Genomic DNA, 23,100 nt, shown 5'->3' on the forward strand with positions numbered 1-23,100 from the left:
AGGGTGCAAGCTCCTTGGTAGAATATTTTTTTTTATTTGAATCCTCAGTGCTTAGCAGAGTGCCTGGTACATGGTGCACTTAGCACACAGGAACTTAATAAAATGCAATCTCCTGTAGGAGGTCTTTTTTGGATCCCTTTGAGGTTATCTTGCATTTCTTTGTATATGTCTTGAATAAATCCATGTAAACTCTTATGGGAAAGAATTGTCTTGTATCTCCAGCATTTATGACAGTGTTTGGCACATAGTAGGTGCTTGATAAATGCTGATTGATTGATTGATTGATTGATAGGTGGACAAGAAACATATGTGCATAGCTTCAATGTGTAATATTAAATCAGTGCACTATGAAGGTACAAAAAAAGTGCTATGTGAGTCCAAGAGGCAAAGTTGTTGGCCACAGAAAGAAGTCTTTCTGTAGGAAGTAGTGTTTGAGTTTGCTGTTAATGGATGGGTAGAAATTCAGTGGATGATCTGGGGGAAGAGAGGTGGAGGACAAAAGAAATTTTATGAGTCAAGGTAGGTGTGGGGAAGGTTCTATTCTGGGAAGAGCTTCCTGTTGTTGATGATGGAGGGCAGGGAGTCCCCTTGGAAAGGAACTGAACTTGGGGTTGCTAGAGAGGCAACACCCTAAGATTCTGATGAAATCCCTCTCTCACAGACTGATGGTGCCACCCGGTGGTTTGGATTTTTCCTAGAACACAAACACATATTATGACAACTAGAAAGCTAACACTACTCCCTATCATAATTTTACTGTCCAAATAATTTATAATAAAATAGGTGGGGAGTAAAGCTCCTCTCTTCTGCACTCTTATCTAATGAGGACACACTATTCAGACACAATCATTTTTTACTCTAGGAGACCAGATCTCCTGACTCTTGAATGTGGGATTACTCTCATAGCAACCTTTGAGGCTGGTGCAGCCCAAGAAATCTCACTTCTTTGTCTTGAAGGCTTCATTTTCATTGCCTAAGAAATCTCCTCTCCTTTAAGTGGAAGTCAGGGGTTCAAGAATCATCTTATCCCTAAGATCCTCCCCTTTGTGATATATGTATGAGTATCAGTCAGCTTCTCCCACATGTTGATAATGGAGAGAGACTTGATACTCTAGCCAATGATGAGACCTGTCTTAGATTTGCAGGTCCTTCTGACTCTAAGGAAGTTACTAAAAGCTTCCAGAACATGGAAGGGAAAAATCCCTGCTCTCTCTGTCTGTCTCTTTCTCTCTGAATCTCTGTCTCTGTCTCAGTCTCTCTGTTTCTCTGTCTCTCTATCTCTGTGTGTGTCTCAACTACATTCCAGAAGCAAAGCACAAGGGGAAAAGTGAAAAGACCTTAAGAGAAGTCTATTAGCTCTTTATTATGTGCCAGCCCAGAGGGGTAACTTCCAACAAAAGTCTATCTTACTAAAAATCTCAGTCAATGAAATTATCTAAGCCCTAGCCATAGAAAAAAAAATTTTAATGATCTTTTATCCTCTTAACAAGGCACTACTGAACAGATGATGAAGCATGATATCTACCTCCTGACAGAGAGATGATGGACCCAAGGTACAGAATAAGAGAGAAAGATACATTTTTGATATGGCATATGTGTGGATTTGTTTTGCTTGACAGCACTTATTGTTACAAGCATTATGTTTTTCCTTTTTTATTTGGGGAAGGTAGGAGCTAGCAAAAGAAAGACATTGAAGAAGATCTTTGAAGCATCTTTAAGATGCACAAAATGTAACAGAAGGAAATTTAGAAGGAAGTACAGATAAAGCAGGACAGTTTTGAAAGTAACGAATTGAAATTATAATATACTTTTTTAAAGCAAAGCTGTATATACCAGAGATTTGTGATTTCATATACAATTCTCTTTGTCTGTTATACTTTGTATGTAAAATGTTCTCTTTTTTGTCATTTATTAAAATCAGAATTTAAAATATTAATTTTTAAAGTATCAAAATGCATGTGTGCTTGCCATAGGGGAAAAGATAGTGTCAACCTGAAATAAAGAGGGCTACTAAAGCAACAAAAACTAGGGTTTTTAACCAAGGCAAGGGAATTGTAATTCTGGACACCTTGCAACACCAAAGTACTAGAGTGCCCATGAGGGGTCAAAGGGGCAGGGTCTAAATGAATTCCAATAGGGAAGAAATCTCATGAAAGGCATAGCCTCATGAAGCAGTTATATAGGTTGTTTTGCTTAACAACTGAAAGTCCATAGAGAAAGTTGCGGAGGCCTGAGGAGTGGTGACATCCAGTCAGAACATTAGGCTCCAAGTACAGCAATATCCAGAGATACCACAAGACTAGTTCTACCCAGTTTGGTCCTGCTCCAAACATGGGTCAAGGTCAGGTAGCTCCTCTGTATTCAACAGTAGGAACAACTAAAGATTCCCCCGTTAAAAGACTCCCTTCCCAGTAAGATCATCAGATTGATGAGGAAACTCCATTGATCAACCCACCTCTACCATGATGAAGAACAAAAGGCCAGAGAAGTTAAAAGGTTTGCTCCAAGTCACACAAATACTAAAGGGCAGAACCAAGATTTGAACACAGGATCTGACTCCAAATGCAGCTCTTTCTCCACTGTTCTTCACTACCTCCTGGGTAACTTCTATAAGATTTTGAAATTAAAAGACATATTGAAAACTCTCACCCCACACCCACAACAGCTCCCTGGATCATTTTTTATGACTGTTTTTTTTTCCAATGGTAGTTGTTTGTGTTTGAAAATTCTTGCCTTCCACCTAAATACGTTCAACAATCATTTGTTTTCTTGGGTATGCATAGCCACTCATTACTCAGATCTAGGTGTATCTTTTATCTATTCAAAATAGCCTTTGACTTTCTCCAGTGCTTTTGGATAAGTAATTTCTTTCAGAGACAAAAGACACAAGTGAGTGTGACCCAAAGACATGAGATTGTGCAGAAATGCACAGGTTGAGGTTTTGGCTGGACAGAAACTAAGATCAAGGGATGATGATGATGATGATGATGATGATGAAGAAGAAGAAGAAGAAGAAGAAGAAGAAGAAGAAGAAGAAGAAGAAGAAGAAGAAGAATGGTGGTTTAGTGATTTAAACTTAGCAATTTTATGTATATTATCTCCCTTGATTCTCACAACAAGCCAGGGCAAATGTTTTTTTTCTAATACGTTGAGGCCTGCAGCATCTAAACCAAGTGATACTCTCTCTTAGGAGTAGGTACAAAGGTGGAAGATGGCATATCAAGTGCAGAAAGCTGCTAGTTGCCCAGTATCTCTAGAATGCAAAGCATTTAAAGAAGAACAGCATGAAGGAAGGCTAGAAAGGAAAGTGAAAGCCAGACTTTGGGGAGTCCTTAATAACAGCGTAAGGAGTTTGTATTTTACCCTAGAGGCAATAGGGAGTCACTGATGGTTTTCAAGTCAAGAAGTGACTAGGCCTAATCCAATTTAATCCAATAAACATTTATTAAGTGCCTGTTAGGTGCCAGGCATTCAGTGATAAACACTGGGGATACCTTTAGAGTTGTTGTACACTCTTCATTTTCAAAGAGGACCAATGATGATGAGGTTTGGGGGATGATTGGGTGGTATCTTGACTTGCTTGTGAATTGGATTTAAGAGAAGTAGAGCTACATAAAGTTGTCAGCATCCATTATTGTTTGATGAAGAACGGTGAATGACTTGACTTTTCTCAACAATACAATGATCCAAGACAATTCCAAAGGACTATTGATGAAACATACTGTCCACCTCCAAACAAAGAACTGATATTGATGGAACAGACTGAAGCATGCTATTTTTCACTTTCTTTAATTTTTTTTCTTTTAATCAAGTCTTCTTGTACAAATTGACAAATATGGTAATTTTTTTTCTTTTGCTTTGTTTTGTTTTGTTTTGCAGGGCAATGAGGGTTAAGTGACTTGCCCAGGGTCACACAGCTAGTAAGTGTCAAGTGTCTGAGGCCAGATTTGAACCCAGGTCCTCCTGACTCCAGGGCTGGTGCTTTATCCACTGTGCCACCTAGCTGCCTGGTAATGTTTTACATAATAAAAAAAAAAGTTGTCACCATCACTTTCTCTTCCAGGGTCATCAAGTCCAGCGTCAAAACAAAAGTCAACATGAATAGCAATGTCCCAGGATTCAGTGAATGACCTTGGCGACTTTGATATCTGATCAGGTTCTAAGTACTTGGGCTGACTTCAGATACTGGAGTGGTTTGCCATTTCCTTTCCAGCTTATTTTATAGATGAGGAAACTGAGGCAAACAGCATAAAGTGATTTGCTCAGGGCCACAGAACTAGTAAGGTCTGAAGGTGAAGAGGATACAATTAATGAAAATATAGTATCTGCTCTCAAGAAGCTTACATTCAAAAGCAGGAAAGCCATGGGGATGTGGCAGGGGTGGAGACAGGAGAGTGGAGTTGAAACCAGGCAGGGCAGCAAATGCAGAATGAAATCAAAGCGATCACAGGCTAGGCCTGTACATGAGAAAGATAATTTTGGCAATTATGTAAAAAATGTATTGGAAAAAAGAGAGACTGGAGATGGGGAAATCAATTGCAAAGCTGTTAACAATTGTCAGAACAAGAGATGATTTTTAAAAGGGGGGGAAGGGGAAGATTGTGTATCAAAGGACAACAGAAGGATGAAGCCTGAATAACAAAGGAGGAGGAGGAAGAGGAAAGTGAATAAAACAAAGAAAACACCCGAGAATATTAGGACTGTTTAAAAAGCACATTAGAGATGAAGGGGGAGGGAAACACTTAGTAGCTCTTCTGTGTGTTTGTGGAGCAGAGCAGCTCTTTATTCAATAGCATCATCCAGGCCCGAAGATGAAAAGAGCATTAACAATATAATATCATAGAAAAGAATTACCACCCCAATTTTTCAAAGAATAACATAATGAAACTGGTTCAGCTCATGCTACTGAGGCATGGCACAAATCATATATATGATAAATCCACAAAACCCTGAGGCATCATGTTTATATAGACACTTAAATGTAAAATAAAAATACTCAATCTTCGTTGTTATGAACAGAGATTCAATTACTGCGAGCTTTACAGTCAGAATCATATGCTGCATAAAACTAAGAATTTTGTCCCGGAGGTATTTCATGCTCGTGGGCCATTTAAATCACCTCGTTTCGTGAAGCAGACAAAACAAATTAAACAAAAAGCAACAAAATTAGTCCTTGTGTATGAAATCTGATATGAATGGAGAAGTCGATTATGGGAAATAATGATTCGGAAAGTCATCTTTTCCCTTTCCCTTTTAATCTCATCAAGCTCTCTACTCAAATGCAAGCAACGCTCTATTACCAAATCTGGCTGACAAGTTGATCTTAATACCTTTATTGCTGTCTAGGTGAAATAGAGCCAGAGGAGAAAGTAATGAAATCTGTAACTTAATGCCATAGGCATTACTATGACAACTCTGCTTTAACAACTGCTCCCTGCAGTCTGGGAATCATTGAGAGTGAGGCAAAGGAAAGAACATTGACTATAAAGTCAGAGGACCTGAATTCAAATCTTGCCTCTGTGTTGTTTGCCTGTGTGACCTTGGGCAAGTCACTTAACCCCTGTGAGCCTCAATTCCCTCTCTCTTTAAGAGACTAGGCCTCTGAGGTCCTTTCTGACTCTAGGTCCATGACTTGTGAAAGTCAGTCATGTGAAAGGACTACTGACTTTCGTGTCATACGCCATTCAGTTGTTTACATTCACATCTGACTCTGTGAACCCATTTCGGGTTTTCTTGGCAGAGATAGTAGAATAGTTTGTCATTTCCTTCTCCGGCTCATTTTATAGATGAGGAAGCTAAGGCAAACAGGTTTGGTGTGAGAGGACCTTCCTTGGTTATTATCTATGTGATCTTAGATAAGTTACTTAACATCTCTAGACCTCCATTTTCTTATCTTGTAATACAAGGAAATTGGGACTGGATGATTTCTACTGTCCTTTCCAACCCTAAATCCATGTTCTTATTATATTTCTTGTTTCTATACCAATGCTTTCCTTCTATTTCTTGGCTGTTCTCTATTACTCCCCCATCAATCCTCTACCACAGGGGAGATGGACCTGCCTGAAGGGGAAACGGTTTTGTCTCCTTGATCTTCCATCCATCTCATATCAGCTCCAGTCTGTGGGAGCTGCCACAGATGGTTTGTCAATGTCGAGCTTATCCTCATATTCAGCATCTTTCCATTTCCTCTTTCCCACTGGAGTTCTCATTTACCAGTGGGCAGTTAGAACAAGGCAGTCAATATTGAATTTAAACCAACTTCTTACACACACACACACACATACACACACATGCATGCACATGCACACGCACACACACACACACACACACTCACACTCACACACATACATTCATTCTATTACCCCTTCTTTTCCACTTTTCAGTCAGTAAAAATCTCAGGGAAGCTCAAAATATCAAGAGCAAAGCAGCCATTTAGACGAACTAATGAATACATACATACATACACACAGACATGAATGAATGAATGAATATGTAAATAAATGAATAAGAAAGTAAATAATAAGTGAATAAGTAAAAGTGCAAGATATAATGTGAGCTTTTAATTTACACATCTCACTTAGGAAAGCACCAGAAGGACTAGGAATTTAACAAAAGAATAAAGCTATTGATTGGGGGAGGGAGGAGAGACAAGGAGGGGGAAAGGCAGTGCTATCTAGGAGAAGGGCTCAAAGAGGAAAAGGAAAAAAAAAAGGATAGATGGACCTTGCAATTCTTATTGGAATCACAGATAATAAACTCCTTGCCAAAATTTACAGTGTTTCAGTCCAATAAAAGTCAAAGAAGATGTGTGATTTATAGGAGATATTTGGCTCAGAGCAGCAATAAAAGTCAGGTCAACAAAGCAATTGTTTTTCTTAGCTTTGAAAAAATGTTTTGACTCTACCCCTATCACCCTCACCTAAGAGAGCCTAACTCACACAGACATCCACAGGAAAGCATCTGTTTGCACAAGTGGATTTTTATTTTTAAGTTTGGGGTTTGTTCCTGGTTGGGGGGAGATATTTTTTCTCCTTTTTCGTCTGTTTTGAATTTTTCTTTTATTTTGTTTTTAATCCTCCAGAACTGTAATCCAAGGAACCAGCAGAGGCTTACTGCACCCTGGGATGAGCAAACAGCAAATCACAGATGACATGGCTCAAAGAAATTGTCCTCATCTTCTAGCCAGCCTTTGAAAGGCAAGGGGCAGGTGGGGGGGGGGGGCGGGTTGAGGATGAAGCCAGAGACCTTGTGAAGTTGCTATCAATAAAATCTCACAACCCAGGAAAGAAAACTCATGACAGCAGGTGACAAATAAACAAGAAGGCTAATGGTGCAAGAATGGACCTTGGTGCATGCTGTTCTTTCCCAGGACCTCCCTCCTTCCTCTTCATCACTTCAAATTCTGTTGTTGTTCAGTCTTTTCAGTTGTGTCCAACTCTTTAAACCCCATTTGGAGTTTTCTTGGCAAAGATACTGGAGTGGCTTGCCATTTTCTTCTCCAGATCATTCTACACATGAGGAACTGAGGCCAACAGGGTTAAGTGACTTGCCCAGGGTCACACAGCTGGTATGTATCTGAAGCCAGATTTGAACTCAGAAAGAAGAGTCTTCCTGACTCTAGGCCTGGCACTCTATCCACTGAGTTGCCTAACTACCTACCCACCTTCAAATCCCACCCACCTTTTAAAGTCCACCTCATGTCTAGCCTTCTCGAGCAAACTTTCCTCAACTACTCTGGCCATTATTAATCCCTCCCTTCTCTCACCTCTGATAAATCATAGATCATGGACTTAGAAATAGAAAAGACCTCAGAAACCATCTGGTTCAACTCCCTCATTTTAGAGAGCTGATGTAAATCGTCCAAGGTCATGCACCAAATGTCAGATAGGATATTTGAATCCAGGTCCCCCAAGGCCAAACACAACATTCTTTCCAATGCACTGCACTCATAATTTACTGTCCAAACAACAAAATTTGGCCTCAATAGAGCCTTCCTTGAATTGTTCTCCCATCATTTCATGAATGTCAAGCCCAAACTAGATTTTAAACTTCTGGAGAACAAGGACCAAGGCTCATTCTTCCTTGGCATTCTCTACAGGACTGAACACGTGCAGGGGAGGGGAGAGCAGGCAGAGGGAAGAAGGGAGAGAGATAGGGTAGGATTTGTGATTTCACTGGCTCAGGAAACTATCTCTACTGATGTATATGAGGTATTTTCTATAATTGATAGATAATCTTTGTTGCCTGACTTAGCCAGGATCATATAAATGTGTGTATCAAAGATAGAACACAAGTCATAGGCTTATGGATTTAGAGTTAGAAAGGACTTTAAGAGTCACTAAGCCTAATACCCTCAATTTATAGATGAGTAAACTTAGGCCTAAAAAGTTAAGTGATTTGGGCAGGGTCACATAACTAGTATCTAAGATAAGATTCAAACCCAGGCCTTCCCGACTTGAAGTTTAAGCTCTATACAGGCCAAACTCATCTTTCTCAGACCCCACTAGCTGTGTGACCCTGGGAAAGTCACTTCACTCTGTTTGCCTCAGTATCCTTCATCTATAAAATGAGCAGGAAAGGACTCCTGTATCTTTGCCAAGAAAACCCCAAAAGGAGTCACAAAGAGTTGGACGTGACTGAAACAAATGAAAAATAACAAACTCTACTTACTAGAATTGGCTGAACACATATTAAATATAGTGTTTGGGTTACCTAAGACAATTTAAGGGTTCCAATGTCATGAAGTTTCCATGGAAGAACTAGGCTTTACTGCAGGTTCTAACAGTTTGAGATACAAAATCTAAAAAATAAATAAATAATTTTTTTTTAAAATCCTTCAAATTACCAGAATGAATAAGCCCAAGGTCAGGCTATCTAGAATGATAGAAACCTCATAAAATTGTAAGATCGTAGGATTTAGAGCTAGGAGGGACCCTTGGCCTCACCTACTCCAGGCCCCTTCTTTGGCAGATGAGCAAACTGAGGCCTAAGAAAATTGTATCCAAGATCACACAGTCAATTATTGGCTAAAAGACTACTGTCTTTATCTCCAGGGCAAAAGTTACCATGGAGTTTTTTTCAAAAGGTGGGTGAGTATTCTTAGGCCATAGAGGACATACTGAGTAATATTTCAATGAAATGGGGGTCAATTCCTGTTCTAGGGAATTCAAGCAAAAATTCAACACACAGCCCAAGCCAAATGGTCAGAAAGGGAAGAAGAATACCCAAGTCTTTTTGATTGGTGGATCCTTGCAACGGGAAGTACATCTGACTACTTGGAGTTTAGAGATGGATATATTGTGCTAATCTCATCACTTTGAGAATACTCATAGTCATAAGTTTGAACATAGCAGTACATAGTACATAAATAGTAACTAAAGAGTTTTAACATAGTACTTCAAAATTTATAAATCATTTTACATATATTATCTCATTGGATCTGCCCAACAACCTTATGAGGTAGGTGCTGGTATCAATTCTGTTTTACATATGGGAAAACTACAGCTTAGAATGGTTAAATGACTTACCCTTGGCCACACAACTGACAAATGTGAGAGTAGGAATTTGAACCCAATTTTTTTAATCTGGTAGAAATATTAGCTGCTCCTTCATAGACCAGCTCCTTCTCTCAAAGCATAATTCTTTTCTTTTTTCCTTTTTTAAAATTTATTTTTATCCTAACCATAGTAAACACAAAATAAAATTGGCATTCCCATACAAATTATAGAATAGAAAAAAGAGGATTGTATGTGAAACTATAGCTATTACGTGTAACTTGTTTTTTCTTTTTAAATAAATAAGAAGTATAACCTGTAGCTTTCAGAGGTTGTCCTGTTTGTCTATGCTTCTTTCTGGCCTTCTTTCTGCCTTTTCTCTTCATTTAAAAAAAAAAAGATTCATCAGTGACCCTTTTTTCTTTTTTTCTTACCCTATCCTTATTCCTATATCTCCCACCTGGCCCCACAGTGGGAAAAAAAGGAAACCAATTCCTTCTAATACATACACATAGTCAAAGAAAACAAATCTATATATTGACTGTGTCCAAAAATATATGTTTTCATTCTGTACCATAAGTCTATCACCTCTCTGGTAAGACATAGACAGCAAGCTTCCTTATCAATCCTCTGGAATCGTGTTAGAATCATTGCAATGATCATAATTCTTGCAGCTTTCAATGTTGTTTTTCTTTATAATGTTGTTATATAAATTGTTCTCCAAGTTCAGCTCATTTACGTCTTCTGAAACCATCTATTTCATCATTTCTTACAGCACAATACTGTTCTAGTATAAAAATATGGCATAATTTGTTTACCCATTCTCCCATACATGGGTACTCTCTTATTTTCCAACTCTATACTTCCAGCATAAATCCTTTCTGACCATTCTAATTCATCTGATTGGGCTTTAGGGTTCAATGAATCTGAATTCAAAGTCAAATATACTGTGGTGGTGAAATCATTGTTATCATTGTTTAAATTTCAAAATAATTAAGTTAACTCCATAAATCTTTACTAAGCACTATGCTGAGTGCTGGGGATACAAATACAAGCAGAAAAAAAAACCCAATGGTGCCTACCCTCTATGAGTTTACATTCTAATGAAAGAAGAAAGAGAGCTAAAAAGTGGGAGGGAAGAGGGCAGCTAGGTGGCACAGTGGATAAAGCACTGGCCCTAGATTCAGGAGTACCTGAGTTCAAATCCGGCTTCAGACACTTGATACTTAGTAGCTGTGTGACCTTGGGCAAGTCATTTAACCCTCTTTGCCTGGTAAAAAACAAAAACAAAACAAACAAACCAATTTAAAAAGTGGGAGGAAATGTGAGTTGAAGGCATTCTTGGTGGCAAAGTCCAGAGAATGAGAAATGACTGGTTTGGGCCCTTCCTCAAAATAAAGGTTCTGGGAGGAACTCACCAAAAAGAAGAAAGGAAGCAAAGAGGTAGAAAGAGAGGGTAGTTGAAACATGGTGGCAAAGTCTGGAAAGGCAATTTTTATGAATGAGATCATTTCAAATCAGTGGCAGAGTTTCCACAATTGAATAGCTAAAAGATAAAGGATGAAGAGAGCAAACTTAATGAAGAGCTAACTGTTATCTAAAACTGACAAAGCATAACATTTTCCTTTTTTTTTTCCCAAGACAATCGGGGTTAAGTGACTCACCCAGCTAAACATTTTCAAGCAAGTTGCAAGAAATTTTCTGTAACGGACTAACAAGGTTGTCAGGAGTTTGGGAACTACAAGCCTTGTTGGCTTGGGGTCTGTCTAAACCGAGGATCGGTTTCTAAATGACAAGTTTTTTAAAAGGGTGGGGGATGTGGTAGGGAGGAAATACCCATTTAGCTAAGTCTTAAGTTAAGGTATGTCACTGTTTTTAATTTCTTACAAACAAATTTAAATTAATTGTAGAGTACATGTGTAGGATTCTACAGACACTGGCTCCAAAAGCTTGTTCAGCTGGAAATGTGACATGAAGTCTGCTCTCTTGACATTTCCAAGACAAAAACAAAAACAAAAATGCACCCACACACGTACAATTGAAGCCTCCCAGAATTTTTTTTTAAACATTAAAATCTGCAGCGTATGTCAGGGTCATACCAGCCAAAGTCTGGGGAAAAGAAGACTCTAAGAGTTGGAAGGAGCACAAAATACCATTCAGAGGACCTTTAATCCAACTTTCTGCCTCAGTTTACCACTAGAAGGACCAAGAATATCAATTGGTGCAAAAAATGTTTTATAATTTTACTATAATGTAGCTTATCTATGCAAATACACGTTAAATGATTACAAGCAGATGTTATAATTGTACTTAGAAATAAAATTTTCAACCTATTATCACTATTTTCTTTGACCTTAAGATTTTTTTTAAAAATGCAATGTTTAAGTGAACGTATCTTGGTCCTCTGAGGTGTTCTTTAAATTCCAGTCCTTGCTATGTACCTTTGGAGGGAAAGAGCTCCCTAGACATCCAAGGAGACCATTCCTTTATAGATAGCCATTGTTGTGGTGGTGGTGGTGGTGGTGGTTGATGCTGTTTTTGTTTTAATCTGCCTGCATTTGAGCCAAAGTCAGCTTTCTTATAATTTCTTTTTTTTTTTTTGCTGGGCAATGGGGGTTAAGTGACTTGCCCAGGGTCACACAGCTAGTAAGTCAAGTGTCTGAGGCCAGATTTGAACTCAGGTACTCCTGAATCCAAGGCCGGTGCTTTATCCACTGCGCCACCTAGCCGCCCCCCTATAATTTCTATCTCCTGGCTCCAAAGGGCATGACCAAGACAATACAAAGAAATACAAGGTGGCTTAGAAGTAGATAGAGTCCTTGTTTCAGGAAGACCTGTTCAAATCCTGTTTCAAAACCTTGCTACGTGACCCTGGACACTTAACTATCTAAACCTCAGTTCCTTTATCCATAAAATGAAGATAGAAATAACATATTTGGGGGCAGCTAGGAGGTACAATGGATAGAATGCCAGGCCTAGGGTCAGGAAAATTCATCTTCCCAAATTCAAATCTAGCCTCAGATATGTACTAGCTGTGTGACCCTGGGTATGTGACTTAACCCTGTCTGCCTCAGTTTCCTCATCTGTAAAATGAGCTGGAGAAAAAAAATAGCAAAGCACTCCAATATCTTTGTCAAGAAAACCCCAAATGGAGGCACAAAGAGTCAGACATGACTGGAAAATGACTGAATAACAACAATACAGGGTTGTTAGGGAAAGGGACTGACTTTCAGTTTCCACTGATGTATAGAACTCCTGGGGAGAAACTTCCTCTACCAGGGTAGGTCAGCATCTTCTCCTCAATTTATAGTCTTAGAGAGCCTCATAAAGAACTTAGAGGTTAAGTTAACTTCCCCAAGTTCATAAAGCCAGCATGTGTCAGAGGCAACAACTGAACTCAGGTATTGCTCTATTCATTAAACTCTGCTGCTGCTTCTCCAAAAAGTTGTTGTAAGAATCAAATGAGATCAGAGAGAGAGAGAGAGAGAAACATTTTACAAGTCTTCAAGCAGCTCTAAGTAAATGTGAGCTATTATTATTTTATAGAGGAAGTAGCCCATGAACTTGGTGTCAGGTGACCTGGTATAAATCCTATGTCCAATATCTACTAACTGTGTGACTCTGGGCAAGTCACTTACTTGATCTTCTCTGGGCCCTATCGATAAAATAAAGGGGCAAAACTCAACAGATTCTGATATATTGTCCAACTCTGAACCTATGCTCCTGGGACACCTCTACATCAATGAACATTATTATTTTTCTCTACATCAGTCTTTTATTTGATTTGAAAATCCATACCACCGCTACTACCTCAATCCTGCATCATAGTCTTATCTTCTCCTGCATGAATATAATCAAATCTTTCCATCCTTTCTCATGTGACATGATTTCATTCTTTGAGCAAAATAAATGTATATGTACATCTTTTTTTTGTTAAGTCTCCAAGGGTCTCCAAGACCCTATTTAGGATTTTCTTGACAAAGATACTGGAGAAGTTTGCCATATCTTTCTCCAGCTCATTTTACAGATGAGGAAAGTGAGGCAGTTAAGTGACTTGCCCAAGGTCACACAGCTAGTAAGTGTCTGAGGTCAGATTTGAATTCAGGTCTTCCTGATTTCATAATCCTGTGAGATTCCTATGGAATCAAAGATTTAAAGCTGTAAGGGGCCTCACTGGCCACTGAGTCCAATCCCACCCCTATTTTACAAATGAGAAAACTGAGGCACAAAGTGGCAAAGTCACTTGTCCAAAATCACACAGGGATGGAATATGGACCCAGAACTTCTTCTATAAGAAATCTTATTGGACAAATCCTTAGGGGAAAAAAAGATGAGAACAGAAAAGAAACATTCATCTACAAGACACAGAACCAAAGGGATGTGTTCAGCTCCGGCATCTAGCTGTACTGTGACTCCCAAGTGCCCTCTGGTGTTGGTCTCAAGCCTAACAGGTTGGCTTTCTTGATGGCACATACCTTGGCCCTTAGCCTCTGAATGAGATCAGCATCAGCTCGCTCTCTCTCTCTCTCTCTCTCCTCTTTCTTTCATTGCAGTGGGGAAATAGAAGAAAAGAACTAAATGTTGAATCTGAAAAATCCACACTTCTTTTTTCCCCTAAAGAATCCACTGTTATTTCCTTCACAATGTCTTCCCTTCCTCCCCTATTCAAGAGACTTTGTGAAGCCCACCTACCTATATGTCCAATTTTGACAAAGTCACTGAGCCTGGGCTAAAGTAATTCAGAAACTCCACAGAGTGTCAGAGCACTGTAAAAACAAAAAGACACTTTTAGGGTGGCTTTTTCAACTATGTTTTGGGGGGAATCATGCTCCTCCCCCAGATAGCAATCCCCCTCTGCCATACAAAGACCTCCAGAGAAGAGAGAAACAGCCTCTGATAATCTCTGATTTATGACCCCAACCCTTGATGAACAGTTGCCCTGGGCAAATTAGATTTATTGTCCATATCCAACAGAAAGCACTAACAAAAATCAGATTAGGAGGTGAGGCTTTTCAACTGGATTAAAATCTGCTGCCACATAGAACAATACCACTCCCTATCTGTTTTGCAGCTTGCTATTATAAATGACCAATGGATTATGTGTCATATAGAACAGTCCACCATGCCATTAAATAAATGAGTTCTGGTAGGAGGTGGGTGATAGAGGTGACCTCCGCTCTATTACTTTCCATAGTGGCAGGAGAAATGTTAAGCTTGTGGGGTTAGCAGCTCCAACAAACAAGTTGGTCTGCATTAAGAAAGCACCAGCCAGCTGACAGCAGAAGTCACCTGGTGGATTGCCCTCTGACCTCTAAGCTTTAAAGATGAGAACCTATGTAGATCCTATCAGGGACTTTGGGAAGGGGATGATGGAGGTCTGACATAAAAATTGGAAATCTGGAAAAAAGATGAGAGTACTTTGAAAGGAAAAGAGCAGCAGCCTGGATAGATAGTCAATTCCCCTAGGGTGAGTTCACATCTTGAAAAAAAATATTGAAAAAGGCCTTTAAAGGGATGTTAATCTTCAGTGACAAATTCCAGGCATGCAGCCCTCAAAAGCATGATGAATCAACCTGCTGAATAATAGTGCTGTACGCTAATGATGGATGTGTAAATGGAAAACTATGTTTCCAAAAGATATCTTTATAAACCTTTTTTAAGAAATCAACTTTTAAAAAGCAATAGGTGGGGCAGCTAGGTGGTGCAGTGGATAAAGCACTCGCCTTGGATTCAGGAGGACCTGAGTACAAATCCAGCCACAGACACTTGACACTTAACTAGCTGAGTGACCCTAGGCAAGTCACTTAACCCTCATTGCCCTGCAAAAACAAACAAACAAACAAACAAAAAGCAATAGGAGGGGGCAGCTAGATGGTGTGGTAGATAAAGCACTGGCCCTGGATTCAGGAGGACTTGAGTTCAAATCTGGCCTTAGGCACTTGACACTTACTAGCTGTGTGACCCTGGGCAAGTCACTTAACCCACATTGCCCTACAAAAAGAAAGAAAGAAAGAAAGAAAGAAAGAAAGAAAGAAAGAAAGAAAGAAAGAAAGAAAGAAAGAAAGAAAGAAAGGAAGGAAGGAAGGAAGGAAGGAAGGAAGGAAGGAAGGAAGGAAGGAAGGAAGGAAGGAAGGAAGGAAGGAAGGAAGGAAGGAAGGAAGGAAGGAAGAAAGAAAGGAAAGAAAAGAAAAGCAATAGGAGAGTGTTCCTTTGGATTCTTCATGAAACTATCAATATTCTCAGGTGTGTATTTTTCTGTTTTCATTTATAGATGATGTAGCTTTTCTTCACTCACTTTCCCTGTTCCTTCTCTGTTTGGGAGTAGCTCTCCTCCATAAATAGAGGGATATAATAGTGGTATTTATTAAGTGCCTACTATGTACCAGACAGGTAGGGCAGCTAGGTGGCATAATAGATAGATTGCCAGGCCCTGGAATCAGAAGGACCTGAGTTCAAATCTGGCCTCAGACACTTAGTAGCTGTGTGACCCTGTGCAAGTCACTTAGCCCTGTTTGCCTCAGTTTCCTCATCTGTAAAATGAGCTGGATAAAGAAATGGCATATACTCCAGTATCTTTGCCAAGAAAACCCCAAATAGGGTCTTGAAGAATTTGAAAAACAACTGAACACCTGAGTCATGTCTTTACTCCAATCTCACTCATCTCTCATATCCAATTAATTTAAGCCCTCATATCCTCACCGTTGAACTGTCCTGAAAGAGGCAGGGGAGCTGGATCCCCATGTCCAAGTCCTGTCAATTTTACCTTCATAAGATCTCTCATACACTCCCTTCTCTCCTCTAACACTGGTCCCACCTTGGTCCAGCCATTCATCACCTCACAACTAGACTATTGAAATAGCTGCTTGTTCATCTCTCTTACTATAGGAGAGCTCCACCATGAGGAGAATGCCTCAGAAGGCAATGCCATGCGGCTTTTCTTTGGCGTCAGGAAGTGACGTTTGCTCATGGGTACTGTCTATCAAGGCTACCAGCCAATCAACTTGAGGAGCCTCCCATTTTGTGGGAGGGGACAGGAAGGAGGAAGGAGGGCCTGTGTGGAGAGCTCTGTGGCTTTTTGGTTCCTGACTTCACCGTGGTGGGAGAGAGAGAGAGAGAGAGAGAGAGAGAGAGAGAGAGAGAGAGAGAGAGAGAGAGAGAGAGAGAGACTCCAGAGGACTTCACAGGAAATTTGAGGAAAGATAGGAATGCCAGGCTATTGGAATTCTGTTCTCAATCTTTCTCTTTCTATCTTTCAATAAACCCTTAAAAACCTAAACTCATTTTATCAGTGATTTTAGTCAGTTTCCCCCAAAACTGAGGGAACAGATTAGAACCCACATTTAGAATTTTAAATTACACAGTATCAAGCCCAGAATTCTCTACCACCTCTGGCTCCTGGCTTCCACAACTTCCTTAAAGTCCCAACTAAAATCCCACCTTCTTCAAGAGGCCTTTCCCAGTTTCCCTTAATGCCAGTGTCTTCCTTGTGTGGATTATCTCCAGTTTAGTCTATTTGTATCTCGTTTGTACATAGTGGCTTTACACTCTGTCTTCTCTATTAGAATGTGAGTTCCCTGAGAGGAGGGACTGTTTTCACCTTTTTTTGCATTCCTAGTGCCTAGCACATAGTAGGTGCTTAATAAATGCTTGTTGATTGGTTGATGTGGAACTCTAAGGTTTGCTTTCCTCATGAATGAATCTGTGAAGTAGATAATCCCAAGTACTATTAAACCCATTTTTACAGATGATGAAATTGAAGATCCAAGTAATTAAATGTTCAGCACCACACAGATAGTGTCTGAGGATGGATTCATCCTCAGAATCTCCTGACTTAAGGCCCAGTACTCTGTTCACACTGGGCTACTTTTGACTGTTGAACCAGTGGCATTATATAAAGCATTTCAGGCCCTCCCCATAGAGCAGGGATCTTTAACCTGAGGTCCATAGATACCCCCCACCAACCAAGAAGTCCAGGAATAGATTTCAGGAGGCCTATGAATTGGGATGAGAATACAATTATGACATTATTTTCATTAACCTCTAACTGGAATTTAGCATTTCCTTTAATTACTGTTTTAAAAAACCTCTTCTGAGAAGAGGGTCATTGGCTTTACCAGACTTGCAAGGGATCTGAAAAACAAAACAAAGCAAAAAAAGTTAAGAACCCCTACCATAAAGGGAAGAACTGAACCTTTAAGGAGAAAACCATTTCCTGTGTTCTGTGGAACAATATGAAGACATGGTTGCCAGCAGGATTGTACACTAACCACAGGAAAAGGGAAAAATTATGAGTTGCTGGTAGTGCCCCACTAAGAAGTATGTTGACTTGTCATGTATAATCAGGGCCTTCCTTGGGAGTTTATCTTAGATATAAAAAATTCTCAAAATTTCTTAAGCCTACCCACTTCTGATCTGAGACATCACACAGAGACAAACAAGAGTGCCAGAAGGAACCCAAAAGACAACTGTAAAAATTGCAAAGTATTGTACTAGGCAGGAAACTGATGGACTTGGGGGCAAAAATGGTGTTTTTGTTACTTCTGGCAACTAGAGACAGGGACTTTGGAAGGGAAAGAAAGATTAGAAGTAAGTAGAAAATCAGAAAGTATTGGAGAATAGGTCCATAGATTAATGTCCCAGGGCCTAAGAAAGAGAAATAATGGAAACCTGGCCAGGAATGGAATCTATTTATGAATTCAAAAAAGAAACTATTCCCCAAATTGTAATTCTAATCAAGAGGGATTTCAACTGACAATGGAAAATAGGAAGGGGAAAGGGGAGAATTACCTACCAACCTATGACAAACTATTCAATCCAATGGTCACAAGAACCCTTTGGGAATAAGCACAATCAAGGAAGAGAGCAATAGGCAGGAAAAAAGACAGAAGAAGAGCATTAGAAGCACCCAGGAATGCATCCAGACAATAGCCAAGAAGATGGTCAGCAATAAAGTCCAAGGTTGCTGATGCTTAAAAGCAAATTCAACAAAACTGTGTGTCTACAGTATACACATACATATATACGCATACATACAATACACATATGTAAATATATTTTTCAGTCACATCCAATTCTTTTTTATTCCATTTAAAGTTTTCTTGTCAAAGATACTGGAATAGTTTGCCATTTCCTTCTCTGGTTCATTTAATAGATGAGGAAACTTATGTAAACAGGGTTAAGTGACTTGCCCAGAGTCACACAGTTGGTCTAAGGCCACATTTGAAGTCATGAAAATTAGTCTTCCTGATTCCAAGTCCAGTGCTCTATCCACTGTGCCACCTAGTTGCCTCTGTGTGAGAGAGAGAGACAGACACAGAGACACAGAGACACAGAAAGAGACAGAGACAGAGATAATTTAATGCCTGAAGGTAAATATGACCTCAAAAGTAAAACTGGATGAGATATGATGCATGATTGGACTCTCACAATGGAAGGGCATCATTCACAGCTGAGTGACCTAAGGACAGGCTTCTGAGAACACCAGACCAAATTATTCCATCATAGGGAACCAAGGAAAAAAAGGAAAGTAGAGCTGTAAGGACACTATATATTTTTTAAAGTCTGTGTGTCTCTGTGTGTGTGTGTGTGATTCTCTGCCTTTATCGCTCTGTCTCTCAGTCTCTCTCTATTTCTGTCTCTCTCTGTCTCTACCTCTGTCTCTCTCTGTCTCTGTCTTTGTCTCTTTGCCTCTCTGTGTGTCTCTGTCTCTGTCTCTCTGTTTCTCTCTCTCTCTCTCTCTCTCTCTCTCTCTCTCTCTCTCTCTCTCTCTCTCTCTCTTACACACACACACACACACACACACACACCCTAGAAGGAAAAGGCAATCATGTAATACTAGAACCCAGATTTCAAAAATCCCTATAAGAATGTGGCACTGTGTATGGTCCATAAGTAACACTGCTGAACTTAGCCAACCACCTTGGAAAGTGCTATATACATGTTAGCTATCACTATTATGATTATTATATGATCCTCAAAACATCCCTGTGAGGAGGGGCTGTTATTATTCCTATTTTACAGATGAGAAAACTGAGGCAAACAGAGTTTAGGTGACTTGCTGATAGGGTCATGCAACTATCAGATAGTCTGAGGCCAGATAGAAATGCAGGTCTTCCTGGCTCCAGGATCAGGCTTCTATCTACTGTGCCACTGAGGTGTAGGTTTGGGGCTTAGCTTCCAATAAAGAGATATGAAAAGATGCTTCTCCCCACTCCTTTACAGAAGTGGTGGGGGGATAGCTGTGCTTGGGTGTGGTATATTTTATCTAATCAGATATTTTAACTATGTTGATTAGTTCTGCTGCATTTTTTTTCTTCTTTTTCTTTTTTATTCTTTGTTATAAGGGATAGCTTGGGGCACCAGTGGCACAGTGGATAGAACATCAGCCCTGGAGTCAGGAGGACCTGAGTTTAAATTCAGCCTCAAGCACTCACTAGCTGTGTGACCTTGGGCAAGTCATTTAACCCCTCAATTGCCCCCCCCCAAAAAAACATAATGGATAGTTAACTGGGAGGGGCAGAGGAGCAATACAGGGATGAGGGGAATGTAGTTACATAAAAACAAATGATCATAAAATACATCTTAATAAATAAAGATACAGTCTCATAAGGAAACCCATAAGCAAAACAGAGAAAGCATGATAGAAGGCATTTGTGTCAAGATCAATTTTTAAAAGAAACAATATCAATATTGTTATGAGAGTGTATTACAGACCACCTAGCCAGAAGGAGAAAATGTATGCTGAGTTCTAGAAGATCTCAAAGCTGGTACAGAATTAGGATATCGCAGAAATGGGGCACTTCAATTACTTAGAAATCTCTTTGGAACTTTCTCTTGTAATAACAGAGAAGCTAAAAAAATTCTTAGTTTACTTTCCTGAGAATTGTATCCCTCCCAAAATAGAAGCATTGATGAAGGGTATTGCTCTTATGAATATAACTTTTTTTCTTTTTAAATCTTATTTTTTTCTAATTACATGTAAAGACAATTTTTTATTTATAGTTTGGGGTTCCAATTTTTATCCCTCTTTCTCTCCCTCCCCTCCCCCCTCTCTGAGGTGGCAAACAATTAGATATGGGTTATACATGTATGATTATGTAAAACATTAATATATTTGTCATTTTGTACAAGAAAACTTCATTAAAAGAAAAAATGAAAGCAATAATAAGGATCTGGATGCTTAAGTACCAATGGAAAAAAAAACTTGCAAGAAGAGAACTACTCTATCTTGGAGTTCATAAAAGAAAAGGAGGGGGAACAATGGGTATAGTCTGACACATACCTTAGGTTTGGGGAAGCATGTTTCATAGGTCAGAGAAATGATACATAGGATCTAAGTTACAGAGGGAGTCAACTCAAAAGGAACTTCTCAAGAATTCTAATGACACAAGCATAAATGATTCTAATAAGGAAGGAAAGGGAGATCCATCTAGAGAGCCCAGTGTAGCTGCAAATGGAAGTCAGAATTTTAAAAGACATATACAGCTGATGGAAATAAGGACAAGTAATCGAGCATGAATACACAAGAGTAACTCAGTCCTGTCATAATGTCAGGAACACTAAAGCACAGAACTAGGTGAGACTTTCTCTGAATACTAAGGACAACAAAAGGGTGTTTTGAGCTATGTGAGGAACCAGATTAAGATCAAGGAGAACCATTGCTTCAGGTGGATGGGATGATAATAGTGGATGACAGAAATAAGGCAGAACTGTTCAACTCTCATCTTGCTCATGTTTTCTCTAACAAAGAGGATGATCTTAAACTTGGGAAGTCAAAGGAAAAATGTCTAAAAGGGAATAAAAACCCAATATAAGTGATGCAGTGAGTGATAGGAGAGCGCCCAGCTGCTTTCAATTAATTCAAGTCACCAAGACTGGAAATTTGAAGGTGTAATTTCTGAAACATCAGTGATCTTTGAAAAATCATGAAGGCGGGGAATGTTACCACAGGATTGGAGCTGGGTAACTATTATATGAATTTTCAAGACAGGGAAAAAGGTGGATTCCTTAAAGTATTCATCAGTCCAGTCAGCTCAATTTCAATTTCCACCTTAATTCCAAAACAAAATATTAAAGGAATGGTATGTGCACACTTGGGAAGGGAAATAGTGATCACTAAGACCCAGCATCGTTTAAATGAGTCACCCCAGACCCTTTCTTAATGTTGTCACTAGACAAGTCATTCAGGGAGGGATAGCTATCACATTGGATACCTAGACTAGAACAGACTAGAATGATAAATTGAATCTAGTAAGATTAACTAATTCTGTTTGACACCACTAGGAACAGTAGTTAGAAGTAATGAAGAGTTACACATTAGTTCATTGTAAATTTTCTTAACAATTAAAGCTGTCCAAAAGTAGAGTGGAGGCAGCTAGGTGGCGCAGTGGATAGAGCACCGGCCCTGGAGTCAGGAGTACCTGAGTTCAAATCCGGCCTCAGACACTTAACACTTACTAGCTGTGTGACCCTGGGCAAGTCACTTAACCTCAATTGCCTCACTAAAAAACAAAAACAAAAGTAGAGTGAACTGCCTCAAGAGGTAGTGAGTTCGCCATCATCACAGTTCTTCAAATGGAAAATGGGTAACCAGCTGTTCAAAAAGCAATTCCCATTCTGCTACAGGGTCAATTAGAAGATCTTTCAGGACAATGAATCAACAAGTATTTATTAAGCACTCACTATATAATAGTCACAGGATGCAAAGACATATGTGATTCCCTTCATGGAAATTACACTCTGGTGGGAGAGACAATTTGTTTATCTTGCTGTTGTTGTTCAGTTGTTTCAGTTGTGTCTGACTCTTTGTGACCCCATTTGGGGTTTTCTTAGCAAATATACTGTACCAGTTTGCCATTTCCTTCTCCAGTTGATTTTACAAGTGAGGAAACTGAGGAAAATGGAGTTAAGTGACTTACCCAAGGTCACAAAGCTAAAACGTGTCTGAGGCCAGATTTGAACTGAAGAAGATGAGTCTTCCTAACTCCAGAGCTGGCACTCTATCCACTGTACCAGTTTATACATACATAAGCATATTTTAATACATACAAAATAGAAACAAGATAACCTTAGGGAGTAGGCAGTAGCATTAAGTAGCATTAAGAGGATGAGGAAAGGCTTCCTGACGAAGGCAGGACTGCAACTGGAGTCAGGAAGAACAGAATTCAAATTTAGCCCCAGAAATCTATTAACTGTGTGACTCTGGACAAATCACTTAACCTTCATTTGCCTTAGTTTTCTCAACCATAAGATGAGGATAATAATAGCAGCTATTTCCCAGGACTGTTGTGAAGGCCAAATGAAACAATTATAAAGCACTTGGCACAGTAAATGCTACATAAATGCCAGCTATAACTATTTTTTGTTTGTTTGGTTGGTTTTTTGGCAGGGCAATGAGGATTAAGTGACTTGCCCAGAGTCATACAGCTAGTAAGTGTCAAGTGTCTGGGGTCGAATTTGTACACAGGTCCTCCTGAATCCAGAGCCGGTGCTTTATCCACTGCGCCACCTAGCTGCCCTAGCTATAACTATTTTTAAGCAAACATTATTTGTAGAGGGGTTAAACTAGATCTTCTGAGTGAGATCAGGTATGAAATAAGGATGCCCA

This window comes from Dromiciops gliroides, chromosome 1, assembly GCF_019393635.1.
Source record: "Dromiciops gliroides isolate mDroGli1 chromosome 1, mDroGli1.pri, whole genome shotgun sequence".
NCBI classification, from domain to species: Eukaryota; Metazoa; Chordata; class Mammalia; order Microbiotheria; family Microbiotheriidae; genus Dromiciops; species Dromiciops gliroides.